Source organism: Apium graveolens, chromosome 10 (assembly GCF_009905375.1).
Source record: "Apium graveolens cultivar Ventura chromosome 10, ASM990537v1, whole genome shotgun sequence".
NCBI classification, from domain to species: Eukaryota; Viridiplantae; Streptophyta; class Magnoliopsida; order Apiales; family Apiaceae; genus Apium; species Apium graveolens.
The window spans coordinates 172,414,398-172,430,224 of NC_133656.1; positions in this window are offsets into that span (position 1 = coordinate 172,414,398).

The window sequence follows — 15,827 nt, forward strand, 5'->3', positions numbered from 1 at the left end:
TTGAGGTGTTGCTAGTTTATTGGTTTAGTTATTCTTTGGGGATCATTGCATTCATAGTTGCATTCATGCATTTTTATTTCTTATTCTTTGAGTCTGTTTATGCTTGAGGACAAGCATCGATTCAAGTTTGGGGGTGTGTTAAGTGGCATTTATGACACTTATTTATGCTCTAATAAGCTTTGAGTTGGTGTATTTGTGCTCAAGTTATTTGTGTTTTAACGTATTTTCAAGTGTTTTTGCATTTCAGGCTTTACTTCGTGAATTAGGTGAATTAGCATTGTTTTGATTCTAATATGGTGTTTAGGATGTGCTGGAATAAAAGCTTGGAATATTGGCTCAAAGCTGCAAGGAATAAAGAAGAATAAAAAATAAAGTTTTGGCAAAAGGCAGGCGCGCCCACGCTGGTGTTGCGTGCAGCTGCGCCGGGGGAACAGAAAGTCAGCGCGGCCGCGCTGGTGAAGTGCGCGGTCGCGCTGGGTCGGGATAAACAAATCCTGATTCACCAGCGCGGCCGCGCTGGGTCGGGATAAACAAATCCTGATTTTTTTGTAATTCAAATTCTGGACTCCTGGGATGCATGGACTGCTATATAAACATAACTTAGGTCATTTTTTAAGAATAGATATTGAGATATTTAGAGATTGAGAGATATCAAGACATCAAGGAGGGAGAAGACGACAAGAGACCTTTTTGGCACAATTCAACAAAGGCGAAGACGATCTAGTTTATTCTTGTGAATCTTTGTTTTAAGTTGTAATTTGGATGCTTGTTTCTTGTTTTGCTGAACCTATATTCTTGATTGTACTTTAGTTTTATTTATTCGTATAAAGACTACGTTTGATATATCATGTTTTCATTGGAACTCACGTTGGCGATGAGTTCGATTATGGGCTAATCGTTATCGTGGGGTTTCAGCTGATTTATTTATATATTTCTTTAGTTAATTATTTGATTCCTTAGTGTGTGGTAATTTTATGATATTCTAGTATTGGTTGTGCGTATTCGTCTTGTGAGCGTCGCGAACTTATAAGATAATGTGTTAATTCTTAATGAAGCGAAAGTGAATTTAAGGATTTAGAACTTGCCATGCTAGCATAGGTTCATGTATTGTTATGCATGATTCGTAGGTAATTTTACCCATCTTACTTGCCCTATATAATCAAGATAGATAACTTGTGTTTAAACCGTTATGTTGTCAAATTCTATAGACATATAGGGTCTCAAAATAATTGGTGCCTATTCAGCTTCTATCTCTATTGTGGATGTCTGGTAGAATGGTACTCGTGCAACGAAAGTTGGCGTTTATCAGTTTCGTGTTGTCTGATAAGTGTCATCACCATTGCATGCTAAGGTTGAGAATAATAAGGCTATTGAATGAAGTACTTAATGAAGTTAGAATCTCATGTCTGTCATATATATGAACTCAGTCTATCTTATTCTCGTAGTTATAATAGTTAGCGTAATTCTTTGTTTTAAACATTCTCAATTTATTATCGTCTTAACATTGAATAATAACCATACATTGTTGCTTAGGTGCGTAATTTAGATAGTTAACCAATACAGTCTCTGTGGGATCGAATCTGATTTATATCTTATACTACTTGCGAACTCGTATACTTGCGTGTATATTAGCGCGTGTTTAGTGACTACCAGATGTAAAGTTATAGAGCTGACACTTTAGTTATATATCTAATATTAGCATATAATTTATGCACATAATTGTGAACCACGCCTGAAAATCCTAGGGATTGTATTTTACGCACACACAGAGTATTAGGAGTTGTGCATGATTCTCTGCATATGTGGACACCTGCACAACATATCAAAATATTAATAAATTATGATATGTATTTTAGTTCACTTATGTATACGTTTGGAGCAAGACTAATTAAGATCAGATTGGACAAATATTGTTCAATTAAGAGAATTTACAACTACTGACCTGATGTAAGAGAACAGTCTGAACGTGACGTGTTTCTCGCGGGCGTGTATAGCAAATTATCACTTAATCCTGTAGAAGATGGTAGTGCACTCAAAATACTGCGTGTTCTCTGGCATGTTGAGTCATTCTACGCACCGTAACTTTTTTTTGTCTGCAAAATAAGCAAAGATAATAGTGACAACCAATATATTTTAAATTACCATGTTAAGTTCTTTTTAAAAAATAGTTCGTAAAGTTGTGGCTAATGTTTGAGAAGCATCCGGAGGTGACGCATTTTTTCCAGGCGTGTGTAAAATGGTTTCGCTTAACCTTGTATCATGCAGTAGTATACTACAGAATACTTTGTGATCCTTGGAATTATAATTCTTTCCACGCACCCTCACTTTGTTATTTTGATCTGTAATTTCCATTCATGAAAAATTTATTAGCAAATTGAAATATTTAGCCTTCCCTTAATAATTAATCGGTCATTATTATTTACCAGGCTGTGTAAGGAGCGGTTTTGCTTTTGGGAACTGTATTGAGCTCACATCGGTTGTTAGGTAGTTTTTCAAAACTCGATTGGAAATTAGTGTCAACCTAAACATCATGGAGAGTTGGTATTAACAAAGGTCTTGTGGTTAAACTTTCATTAACACTGGAGTGGTAATTACTACCAACTGGATATTTATTGAGATTTGTCGTTGCTGTCTCATGATATATGTTCTCAACTCCAGAATCTGCATGATCCACTAATATTATTAGGTTTCAGTATATTAATTCTGAATACTAAGTTTTGAAAATTTACCAGGCATAGAAGCGTCAAGATTAGGCCGAGACTGGTTACTTAAATTTACCGAACGCATTGAGAGCGTAGTTGAAATTGGTTGACTACATATTTCAACCAGAATATCTTGTAGTAAAATATTTTCCAGATCCTTATTTTCAATTTCACGGAATGTTGAACATGGTATCGTACAACTTGAATTATATCAATGCGTGTAAAGACAAAACTATTAATACAGTAAGAAATAAATACAAACAAAACAAAGTGGATTGACCTGATGTTTGTGATACATGATTACATTCAACGCCTCTTCATAGAGGTGTTAGAGGAAACTGGCTAAAAAAATTACTTGCATCGATGCAAGGGGGAATACCAAATAAATATAAAATACGAGGCTTAATAATGTACATGATTGTTCTGCAATTCATGTTCAGGGTAATTTGTTTCATATGTCAAGTTACCGTTAATTGGTTGTAGAGGATTCCAGCTGAGATGTACTGTCTTTTTTGTAGTCATATATTGCTTGAACGGCGAAAGTTTGCTACATGTAACTGTCACAAAGAAACTACATCAACTCTACTAAAACTAACAAAGTATTTCTACCATTACAAAATGAGAATCGGGAAATTCTTGTGGTTGAAGAAGGATTTTTTTGTTTCATTTGAATTACAGTAGACGCCAGACATTGGCTCTCCTTAGGATTCAATCGACTGAAAGATGATTTAGTAGACAGTATATCTGGATTCTGATTCTCCTTGCTACTATCTGTTTGTGACAATGCATTTCCACGCACTTTAGGTGGATCAGATCCTTGTCTAGCTAAAAAAAGAGAATAAAGATAAACTTGTTAACGTGCAAAACATAATTTCTAAATTCAAAGTTCAGAGGTTACATGGATTATAATGAAAAAATCAAAGAACATAGGTTACATGGATCATTGTTGACGAATATCATCTTATCATTCTTTGTACGTTGGAGATTAGTCATGTCTGTAAGAATAAAATTGATGTTTCTGCCACGAACGCGACATTTTTTATGTGATTCGACGAAATGAACAAATCAGTAGTATCAAAAAAATACAGAGAATGTAACCATGACTCTGAAATATGAGAATTGATACCTTGATTATCAACGACATGAGATGGCTTCTGAATTTTTTCAATATTACGTCCACTACCACGCTTGGATCCTACAAATGAACATAATCAGAAGAATGTCCAGTCGGGTTTTTCACATGAAAACTTCACATAATCTAAGAAAACAGTTCACGATGTATGATTTAGAAGCAATACCTTGAGATTTCATGATTTTGTTATCGTCTCTGTGTCAAGTTATGAATTGGATGCCATGGTGATCCATTGTAATGTGAGAGGTGTGAGAGGGGGAGGGGGGAGAGAGACGGGGAGAGAGAGGGGGAGAGAGAGGGAGAGAGGGAGAGAGAGAGAGAGAGAGAGAGAGAGAGAGAGAGAGAGAGAGAGATTTGGAGGTGATAGGGATAAATAAATTATGATTGTATAATTAAATACTGCATTAATTGTACAAACTGTGGGCTGCTAGGCCCAATAAAAAGATATATGATATTCAGACCAGAAAGGTTAAGCCTGATGGACCAAATCAGGCCTAATGGAATAAAAAAGGCCCAAAAGCCCTGATTATTAATTAATTTCGTAATTAATTAATAAGGGAGAAATCAGATGTTGAAAAGAGTCCCGATAAGGATATAAATCCTTAGAGATTAGCCTCAAGGGGACCTAAAAGGATAAGGAATCAGCTTCCTACTTCCTAGGACTCCTAAGTCTATCCTAATTCAGAGGCTTGTCCACCAAGTCTCCTATACCAAGTCCAATTCAAGGACCACCAACATCTATATAAGGGGTCTCACCCCCACCAATCAGAACTACGTTTTTTGACTTGATCCTTGGCAATCAGCAAGGTACGTAGGCATCTTGTTAAGGCAGATTGAGTCACGAAACACAAGAGCAGTCAAATCGAGCCTTGGAGCTCACGTTCCTTAGTATTAAATACAGTAATTATATATAGTAGTTTTAATCCATAACATTTGGCGCCATCTGTGGGAAGAACGGAATAACAACCATGGCGAGAACACGGAGAACAACCAGCACTCTGGAGGAGGGAACACCATAAGGGACAACCCAGGTGATTTCATCAACCGTGGAGGTTCCTCCCCATTCAACTTATGCATCTACTCAGGGGGAAGCCCAGACAGGGGCAACTCAACCTCAGCCACAAGGGACAACTCCCCTGACTATTCAAGGTACGAATCCTCAAGTTCAACAAGTACATATACCTGTGAATTCTCGACCCGTCGGGTATGAATATTCAACTGTTGTTACTACTAACCCCCCTTATGGGATGCCCCTTCACCCTGAGGTTGGAGGAAGCGGATATGCTGGGCGAAGTGAAGCACGAGGGCGGTCGCCCCCCTATATACGAGGTTTGGATCCTATCCCTGAGGATCGGGAATTTTCTGGTCCATACACTGAAAGAGACTCCGAATCTTCGGATGATGAAGTGGCCCCGAGAAGGAGGCGTCCTGGAAAAGAGCCAATGGCCGATGGAAGGCAACGCCCCCAAAGCACCCCAGGGGCGAATCCCCAAGAAGTGCAGGAAAAGATCAGGGCTCATGAGGCTGAAATCCAAAGGCTGAGGCGTGACTTGGAGGCTCACCAAGCCACCAGAACCCACATACCACCTAGGGGGAGAAATCCTCCTCCTATCATAGACCTGGATGGTCCGGTAAGAAGAAGGGCTGCTGTCCCAAGAACTGATCCAAGCAATCTCCTTCCCCTTGGAGATCCTGATGATCCAACTCCACCCTTCACAGAAGAGATAATGAATGCCCATATCTCAAGGAAATTCAAGATGCCCACTATCAAAGCCTATGATGGCACGGGAGACCCCGCTAATCATGTTAGGACATTCTCTAATGCACTGCTGCTGCAACCCGTGAATGATGCTATAAAATGTCGGGCCTTTCCTCAAACCCTGTCGGGTATGGCTCAAAGATGGTACAGTCGCCTACCCCCAAATTCTATTGGATCATTCAGAGAATTAAGCCAGGTTTTTATTAAGCAATTCATCAGTGGAAGAGTCCATGAGAAAAGTTCAGCATCTCTTATGAGTCTTGTGCAGGGAGCTAAGGAATCCTTAAGAGATTACCTGAATCGTTTTACAAAGGAGGCTTTAAAAGTCCCAGACCTTGATGATAAGGTAGCCATGATAGCACTGCAACAAGGAACTAGGGATGAGTTTTTTAAGATGTCTTTGGCCAAACGACCCCCTGAGAGCATGTTGCAGCTCCAAGAGAGGGCAGGGAAGTATATCAAGGTTGAAGAAAGTATGAGGAAGACCGTAGTAAGTAATGAGCCCACTGGAGGCAAGAAACGAAAAACTGATTTGGAGTATATCGCTAAGGACAAATATCCTAGAACCGAACAAAATCCTGATTCAACCCCCAAGAAGGGAGGACCTGGGCAAAAGTTCACTGAATACGCTAAGCTGAATGCTCCCAGAAGTCAGATTTTGATGGAGATTGAGAAAGATAGAGATATTCGCTGGCCTAAGCCCTTGAAGGCTGATCCCGCCAAGCTAGATAAGGGCAAGTATTGCAGGTTTCACAAAGATGTTGGCCATGACACCGATGAGTGTAGGCAGTTGAAAGATGAAATTGAGTTTTTGATTCGAAAAGGAAGATTGAACAAGTATACTGGAGATGGGGGAGACAGAAATAATAATGGAAGGAAGAACTTTGAAGATCGTAGGAGGGACCAAGATGATCAGGGGCGGAATCCCCAACCTAGAGGACCAGTTATAAACACCATTTATGGAGGGCCGAGACCTCGAGGGCCTGTGATAAACACGATCTTTGGAGGTCCAACTGCTGCGGGATTGTCCAAAAATTCCCGAAAGGCATATACTAGAGAGGTTATGCATATTGTTGGAGAAGCCCCGAAGAGGGCCAGGACAGAAGTAACATTGGCTTTTGATGATTCCGACCTAGAGGGTGTGAAGTTTCCCCATGACGACCCGCTGGTCATAACGCCGATAATAGGAAATAGCCCGGTTAAGAAGGTCCTTGTGGATAATGGTGCTTCTGTGGATATCTTGCTCCACGACACCTTTCTAAGGATGGGGTATAACGACTCCCAGTTGACACCAACCGACATGCCGATATATGGATTTGCTGGAGTAGAATGTCCTGTGGAAGGAATAATTAAATTGCCAACCACCGTAGGTACGGAGCCAAGGAAAGCAACGCAGATGCTGGATTTTGTGGTGGTAAAGGCTAGTTCAACTTATAATGCTATCATGGGGAGAACAGGGATACATGCCTTCAAGGCAGTCCCCTCTTCCTACCATTCAGTCATGAAGTTTCCCACCCGAAACGGGATTGGAGAAGAGAGAGGAGATCAAAAAATGGCTAGAAGCTGTTATGTGGCCTCTTTGAGGGCAGACGGAGTCGGGGGGCAGATTCTTCCTATTGAAGATATGGATGTTCGAGAAAGTGATGAGAATAGAGGAAGGCCAGCAGAAAAAATTGGTTTCGGTTCCTTTAGATCCCAAGAATCCTGAGAGGATGACTTTCATTGGAGCTACATTAGAGGAGCCCCTTAGAGGGAAGTTAGTGAAATTTTTGCAAGAAAATAGTGATGTGTTTGCATGGTCAGCAGCTGATATGCCAGGCATAGACCCGGAGTTAATTACCCACAAGTTAAACGTGGATCCAAACCGGAAGACAGTGAAACAAAAGAAAAGAAATTTTGCCCCGGAAAGACAAGAGGCTATAAAGCAGGAAGTGGAAAAGCTCTTAGAGGCTGGTTTCATTGAGGAGATTCAATTTCCGGAATGGTTAGCAAACCCTGTAATGGTGAAGAAGGCTAATGGAAAGTGGAGGATGTGTATAGACTTCACCGATCTGAATGATGCATGCCCCAAAGACTGTTTTCCGCTGCCTAGAATTGATACTTTGATTGATGCCACCGCTGGACATGAGATGCTGAGTTTCATGGATGGGTTTAGCGGATACAACCAGATCAAAATGCATAAGGATGACATTCCAAAGGTATCATTTATCACTGACTTTGGTGTTTATTGTTATCTTGTTATGGCGTTTGGTCTCAAGAATGCAGGAGCCACCTATCAAAGGTTGGTGAATAAAATTTTTAAGGATCTTATTGGGAAGACTATGGAAGTCTATGTTGATGACATGCTAGTCAAGAGTCTAGTAAAGACTGATCATATAACCCATTTGAGGGAAGCTTTTGAGGTCCTGAGGTACCACAAGATGATGTTGAATCCCACAAAGTGTGCTTTCGGAGTAGGATCTGGAAAATTCTTGGGATTGATGGTCTCAAAGAGGGGAATTGAGGCTAACCCCGATAAAATAAAGGCAATCCTGGACATGGAACCCCCAAAAACTGTCAAGGATGTTCAGAAACTCACAGGAAGGGTTGCTGCGCTAGGACGATTCATCTCCAAGTCAGGAGACAAGTGCTTGTCATTCTTCAAGTCATTAAAGAACATTAAAGACTTTGTATGGAGTGAGGAAAATCAGAAGGCATTTGAAGAGTTAAAGAAGTATATGGGCCAGGCCCCGTTGTTGGCCAAGCCAGTTCTGGGTGAAGTTTTATTCTTGTACTTGGCTGTTTCAGAAAGCGCCTTGAGCGCGGTGTTGGTTAAGGAGGAACTGAAAGTCCAGAAACCCGTATACTATGTCAGCAAAATTTTGCATGGTGCTGAGTTGAATTATTCAGCCATTGAGAAATTCGCTTTAGCCTTGGTAATGGCTTCAAGAAAGCTGCGTCCTTATTTTCAAGCTCACCAAATTGAAGTGCTAACAAATCAGCCACTGAGAAATATCATTCACAGTCCCAAGGCAAGTGGGAGACTGATTAAGTGGGCAATAGAGTTGGGAGAGTTCGATCTCAAGTATAAGCCACGTATGGCCATAAAAGCCCAGGCACTAGCTGACTTCGTGGTAGAATGTACCATACCCAACCAAGAAGTCGGGGGGCAGGAAGATACCACACCTCAAGACAAGGGAGTCGACAATGGGGACAAGGAGAAAGAATATTGGGTTCTCTATTTTGATGGAGCATCAAAAACAAATTCCAGTGGAGCAGGGTTGGTTTTGCAAAGCCCTGATGGATTCTTAATTGAGTATGCCATGAAGCTAGACTTCCCAACCACAAACAATGAGGCAGAGTATGAAGCCCTGATTGCTGGCCTTGGTCTAGCTGGGACACTTAGAGTCAAAAACTTAAAGGTCCGTGGAGACTCGAAGTTGATCATATCCCAGGTAAAGGGAGAATTTGAAGCAAGGGATGATACGATGGCAAAGTATGTTCGCCTAGTAAGGGCTGTGATGACCCAATTTAATGAATGCCATGTTGAACACATTCCAAGGGAAGAAAATGCTAAAGCAGATGCGCTATCAAGGTTTGCTTCATCTGAGATTGAAGAAAGTTCAGGAAGTGTGTACTTCCGTGTTTTGAAGACACGAAGCATAGATGTTAAGCTTGTGGCTCCCGTAGGCTTGGGGACGTCATGGATTGATCCCATCAAGGCTCACATTCAGACCGGTTGGTTGCCAAGCGATACAATTGAGGCACGGAAGTTAACTGTTCGAGCACTAAGGTACTCTTTGATAGATGGGATTCTATATAAAAGATCTTTCGTGGTTCCTTACTTGAGGTGTCTCAGGCCCGATGAGGCACGCTTAGCTCTTGAGGAAGTGCATGGAGGTATTTGTGGGCAACACTTGGGGGGCAGGGCCTTGGCTCATAAGATAACTCGTTTAGGCTTCTATTGGCCAGAAATGATGGCTGATGCCAAAGAATATGTAAAGAAGTGTGATCGTTGTCAGAAGCATGCACCAGTCGCCAGACAACCCCCCGAGATGCTGACCTCTATCAACTCACCTATTCCCTTTGCCATGTGGGGGATGGATATTCTAGGGCCTTTTCCTATGGCCACGGCACAAAGGAAATTTCTGATTGTAGCCATTGATTATTTCACCAAGTGGATCGAAGCCAAACCTTTGGCCAAAATCACAACTAAGCAGGTTGCACAATTCCTGTGGGAAAACATTATGTGCCGATATGGAATTCCCCGTATCCTCGTCACTGACAATGGAACGCAATTCAACAATGAGGAATTCAAGAAGTATTGTGAAGAAATTGAAATTGAGTTACGATTCACCTCTGTGGCTCACCCGCAAGCCAATGGGCAAGCGGAGGTAGCAAATCGGATAATCCTGGATGGATTAAAGAAGAGGATCGAGAAGTCAAGAAATAATTGGGTGGACGAGATACTTCCCATATTATGGGCCTATAGGACTACCTGTAGAGTCACGACGGGAGCAACTCCCTTCTTGTTGGCATATGGGGCAGAAGCAGTAGTTCACGTGGAGATATCACATTCCTCTCCAAGGATTCAGGCTTTCAACGCAGAGGAAAATGGGGAAGGTCAGAGGTTAGCCCTGGATTTGATCGATGAAGTGCGAGATAAGGCACATGCAAAGATAGTAGAATATCAGAAAAAAGCTTCATTCTACTACAACCTAAGGGTTAAAGAAAGGTTTTTTAAACAAGGCGATCTAGTCTTGAGGAAGATAGAAGCATCTGGTGTTGGACAAAAAGGGAAGCTTGCCCCAAATTAGGAAGGGCCGTACAGAGTCAAGAGCGTTCAAGGTAGAGGAACCTACAAGCTCGAGACTATGGATGGTTTTGAAGTCCCGAGGACCTGGCACGCACAAAACCTGAAGGTTTACTACGTGTAAGATAGGCGAAGTACGATTCTCACTTGTCATTGTGACAAGTAGGTTTAAAAGCACCTGGAAGCTTTGCTTGCGTAGGATTTTATATTCCAGTAGAATTTACATTGTCTAGTTATTATTGATTAGGGTCGAACCCATGCTATGTAAGGTTTTGAAAAACCAGACTTCATATTAAAGAGTTTGAAATTACTTCAATCCAAGGATGTTTAAGGCTCAAATGCATATTAAACAGAAAGAGGCAAGAAAAGCAACATATAAAATATAAGCCCCGAAGGGTAATAAGTTTTGAATACAATTAAGTCAATACAATAAGACAAGCCATGCAAGGCTGAAAAAGCTCTAAGGAGCTGAGGTGCCCTCGGCGTCCATATCATCGTCTTTTCCGCTCTCGCTAGATGTCTCCGTCGTCTCGGAGGAGGAAGAGCTGTCATCCTCAGCAGGTCTGGAAGAAGACTCGGGAGGAGGAAGAAGTGGATCCTGAGGAACATGGTCCGAGACAACTACTTGGGTACGAAACCTCTGTAGCAAAGCCTCGTCATCAGGGCAGATGTAGTCCGCCGGGTTAATATCAGGACAAGCCTCGTTCACGGTCCCAAGGGCCGTGTCCCAACCAGTCCTAAAAAACTCGGGAAAGACTGAATCATCCCTAATCCTCATAGATTGGGCAAACTCCTCCGAGTCCAGATAATTGTCTATAGCTTTATCCTTCTCCGCCCGAAGTACCACCAGCTCGGCGTTAGACTCTCCGAGTTCTTCCTCCTTGCGCTTGAGCTTCTTCTCCAGGGTAGCATACTTCTTCTGTTGCCTCCTGAGGGCATTATCGGCCTTATCAGAAGCCCGCTTCCATGATTCGGCTTGCCTCACAGCGCCTTGAAAGTAGGCGTTAGACTGAAACAAAACAATTAACAAAGTATAAGGCAAGAAAGTGCTACAAGAACGAGAAATAAGTTTAAAAAAGAGAAGGCATACCGAAGCCAGAGATTGGGCTCCCATGAGCTTAATCCTCTCAAGGTCAGGGGTGGCCACCACATCAGTAAAGTCCTTTGGAGTCACGCTATGGTAGGACCAATCCCAAGCATGCTTCGTGGAACCAACCACGGTATCCCCTCGGCGGAATCCCCAGAGAGGCTGGAAGGCGCCTGTAGCAGCAGCAGCAGGGGCAGCAGCAGTGATAGGAGCATTATGGCCCTCAGCTCCTTCAGTTGAAGCCTCCCCCATAGGCTCCTTGTGCTTTCTCAAGAAGATAGGCTCTGTCGCCTTTCCTCGGGTGTCTAGGCCTGCTAACCGAGCTTTCTTCATCCTAGCTGTTTCCTCGACCAAGGGGACATTGTCCTCGTTAATCTCCTTAGCAGCTGAAACAAAGCAAAAGACAAAATAAGTGATGTTAATAATGCGTGAAATAAAGAAAAATTGAGAAGGGAAGAGAAATACCCTGTTGAGAAACAGAGGATAGTCCCACATGAATCAGGGAAAACTCTTCTAAAAGAGTCCAGCTGGTGGTGGTGCCATCATCCTGAGTGAGCCCATTGTAAATGATAGTTTCTTCAGGAGTTAAGTGAATGGATTTGAGGCTACCATCACTGACCTTCCCGAAGGAAGATCGAAAGAGCGTGCCCCAGTCGCCATTCTCCCAACGTAACCCAACGAAACTATTCCTCCAATTTGGATTATTATCAGGAATAGAGGCGCTATTAAAGATATGTTTGCTTTTGGGCCTTTGTTTGACATAAACCCAGCCACAAATATTGGAAGAACTATTGTAACATTGAAAGACTTTCCTAAAAACGGCTACAGAAAGAGGAAAGCCCTCCCTAAGACAACAAACCATAAAACATAGAATATTCCTCCAGGCGTTTGGAGGAAGCTGACACGGGTTGATTTGTAAGTCAGCCAAAAGATGAGGGATAAAAGGATGGAAAGGGAACCTAAGCCCAGCATTAAGGGCGTCGGTATAGATGAAGAGAGTATCGGGCCTCCAGTGGCAAGTACGGTCACCACCAGAGACTGGAACTAGTCTAAAGGGGGGAGGGACGTTATAACGAGCATTTAGTTTATTGAAATCTATGTTATGCCAAGTATTACAGTGATTAAAGGAGTCGAGATGTGCAGTGGAAGGATATTCATCCCCCCTAGTATTAATCATATCAATTAAAGACATATATGAAGAGCGGATCTCGATATCCTTACCTCGTTTTGAAGCCGAGGCTATCTTGGCCGCCCTCTCGGAACTCTTGTCAGCCATCTAGTAAAGACTGGAAAAGACTTGGGAGGAGGAAGGAGTGGATTTGAGAAAGGAGAAGATTAGGAAGTTTGAGATGAAGAGAAATGAAATGAGAGGTGTGAAGAAGCACACTCTCATCCCACCTATATATAGGAGAAATAAGTGGATAATGGGCCTCAAAAAAGCCCATATGGGCCCAAAAATGGAAGGATCTGGAATGTTCCAGAATATTTTAGAAAAGTCTTAGAAAAGTCTTAGAAAAGTATGGAAAAATCTGGAATGATATGGAAAATTCCAGAATATTCTGGAAGTCAGGCTTAAGAGTTCAAGCCCAACCCAAGTTTGAATGGGCTTTGGAAGTAAAGCATGATAGAGGCCCAGTCCAAGAAAGCCCAGAAAGAGGGCCCAATTAGTTGACAAATAAGGCCCAGATTTAAGAAATGGGCCCTGGATGAAGACCCATTAAGAGGGTGGCCCAAAAAATCCAGCCCAAACATGTGGCCCAACTTCAAGGTAAAAGGATATGAAAATAATCATTCCTGACCCATTCGACCAGAAAAAGTGAGGAAATTTTGTTCGAATAACCTGAGATCAAAGTTCTGTCGATTAAGGCTAAAAATTAAGCATAAATCGACCAGAATTTAAACTCATTCGACTATAAATCAAATGAAAACCCTGGTCGAAACAATCCTGCTCGAAATTGCTTCGACCAAGGCAAGAAAGGTGGCTAATTCGGTCAAAATATAGAATTCTGACCCAACATCCTGACCGAAACTTTCCTGCTCGAAAAAAGAACAAGGGGGTAGGAAAAATCCTGGCCGAAATTCGACCAGGACTTCTGCTCGAAACACTCCTGCCCGAAATAGCTTCGACCAAGGCAAAGAAAGGTGGTTAATTCGGTCAGAAACACAGGAATCCTGACCGAAAGGGACAAAAATTCCTAGTCGAAGATTTCTGCTCAAAAAAAAAAAAATAATAATAATATACAAAGCAAAAATCCTGGTCGAAATTCGACCAGGAAGTGAGGTCGAATGTACCCTCCTCGAATTCCCTTCGACCAAGGCACGACAAAGGCTAATTCGACCAGGATCCTGGTCGAATGGATTCCTGGTCGAAAATTGTATAAAAAAAAAAAAAGAGAGAAGAGAGAAAAAAGGAAGAAAAAGAAAAGGAAGAAAAATCCTGGAAAATCACAAAAAAATAAGGAAATTCCTTAAATAATTTCTGAAAAATATTAATATTTTCAGAAATAAGGAATAAATCCAGAAAATTAGGATAAATCCCAGAAATTAAGGGAAAAATCCAGAAAATTAGGATAAATCCCAGAAATTAAGGGAAAAATCCAGAAAATTAGGATAAATCCCAGAAATTAAGGGAAAAATCCAGAAATTAGGGAAAAATCCAGAAATTAAGGATAAATCCCAGAAAATTAGGGAAAAATCCAGAAATTAAGGATAAATCCCGGGAAATTAGGGAAAAAATCCAGAAATTAAGGATAAATCCCAGAAAATTAGGGAAAAATCCAGAAATTAAGGATAAATCCCGGAAAATTAGGGAAAAAATCCAGAAATTAAGGATAAATCCCAGAAAATTAGGGAAAAATCCAGAAATTAAGGATAAATCCCAGAAAATTAGGGAAAAATCCAGAAATTAAGGATAAATCCCGGGAAATTAGGGAAAAAATCCAGAAATTAAGGATAAATCCCAGAAAATTAGGGAAAAATCCAGAAATTAAGGATAAATCCCGGAAAATTAGGGAAAAAATCCAGAAATTAAGGATAAATCCCAGAAAATTAGGGAAAAATTCCTGGAAATTAAGATAATTTCTGAATAAAAGGAAGATTCATTGTGAATGTGTAGGTCGCTCCACACTTTACGCAAAAATGAAACCCTGTAAGGGAACGAATAGACTTAACTTCTGCGAAACCTAATCAATGTTTCCCAAAAGTTGGGGGGCAAATGATAGGGATAAATAAATTATGATTGTATAATTAAATACTGCATTAATTGTACAAACTGTGGGCTGCTAGGCCCAATAAAAAGATATATGATATTCAGACCAGAAAGGTTAAGCCTGATGGACCAAATCAGGCCTAATGGAATAAAAAAGGCCCAAAAGCCCTGATTATTAATTAATTTCGTAATTAATTAATAAGGGAGAAATCAGATGTTGAAAAGAGTCCCGATAAGGATATAAATCCTTAGAGATTAGCCTCAAGGGGACCTAAAAGGATAAGGAATCAGCTTCCTACTTCCTAGGACTCCTAAGTCTATCCTAATTCAGAGGCTTGTCCACCAAGTCTCCTATACCAAGTCCAATTCAAGGACCACCAACATCTATATAAGGGGTCTCACCCCCACCAATCAGAACTACGTTTTTTGACTTGATCCTTGGCAATCAGCAAGGTACGTAGGCATCTTGTTAAGGCAGATTGAGTCACGAAACACAAGAGCAGTCAAATCGAGCCTTGGAGCTCACGTTCCTTAGTATTAAATACAGCAATTATATATAGTAGTTTTAATCCATAACAGGAGGAGATTGAGCCAAGTGCGAATGAGAGATGTAACATAGTGGAAACAATCATGCACAATTTTATTTGTTAGACATTTTTCATAGATAGTTTATTTTTGAAATTCAAAAAATAACAATCTATTAATTAAGATGGGTAAAATTAAGTTAATTGGATAATCTATGAATATAGCAAATTGTATAGGAATTGGGTCGTGGATAATTTTTTTTACCTGTGAGTAAATTAAGGAGTAGTAATTAGGTATTATAGATAACAATATAACAACTAGACTATAGAAGTGGGTTAAATACAAGCTAGAACTTTTAATACTCTATTATTAATTTAAAAACTAATAACAAAAGATATTAGCTTGAAATTTGAAGAGGACAATACTTCAAAATTTTAGGTGATTTAATTTCCCACATAATATATCTTGAAGAAATTATATGTGGTGTTTATAAATGCAAACACACAACTGCAATTTTATGAAAAAAGACCTCAAATGTCGGAATCTGAAAGAGGATGGGGCTATTAGGATAAAAATAGAGTCTAGCACATAAACATCTTCCGAAACGAAGGGGACTAAACAG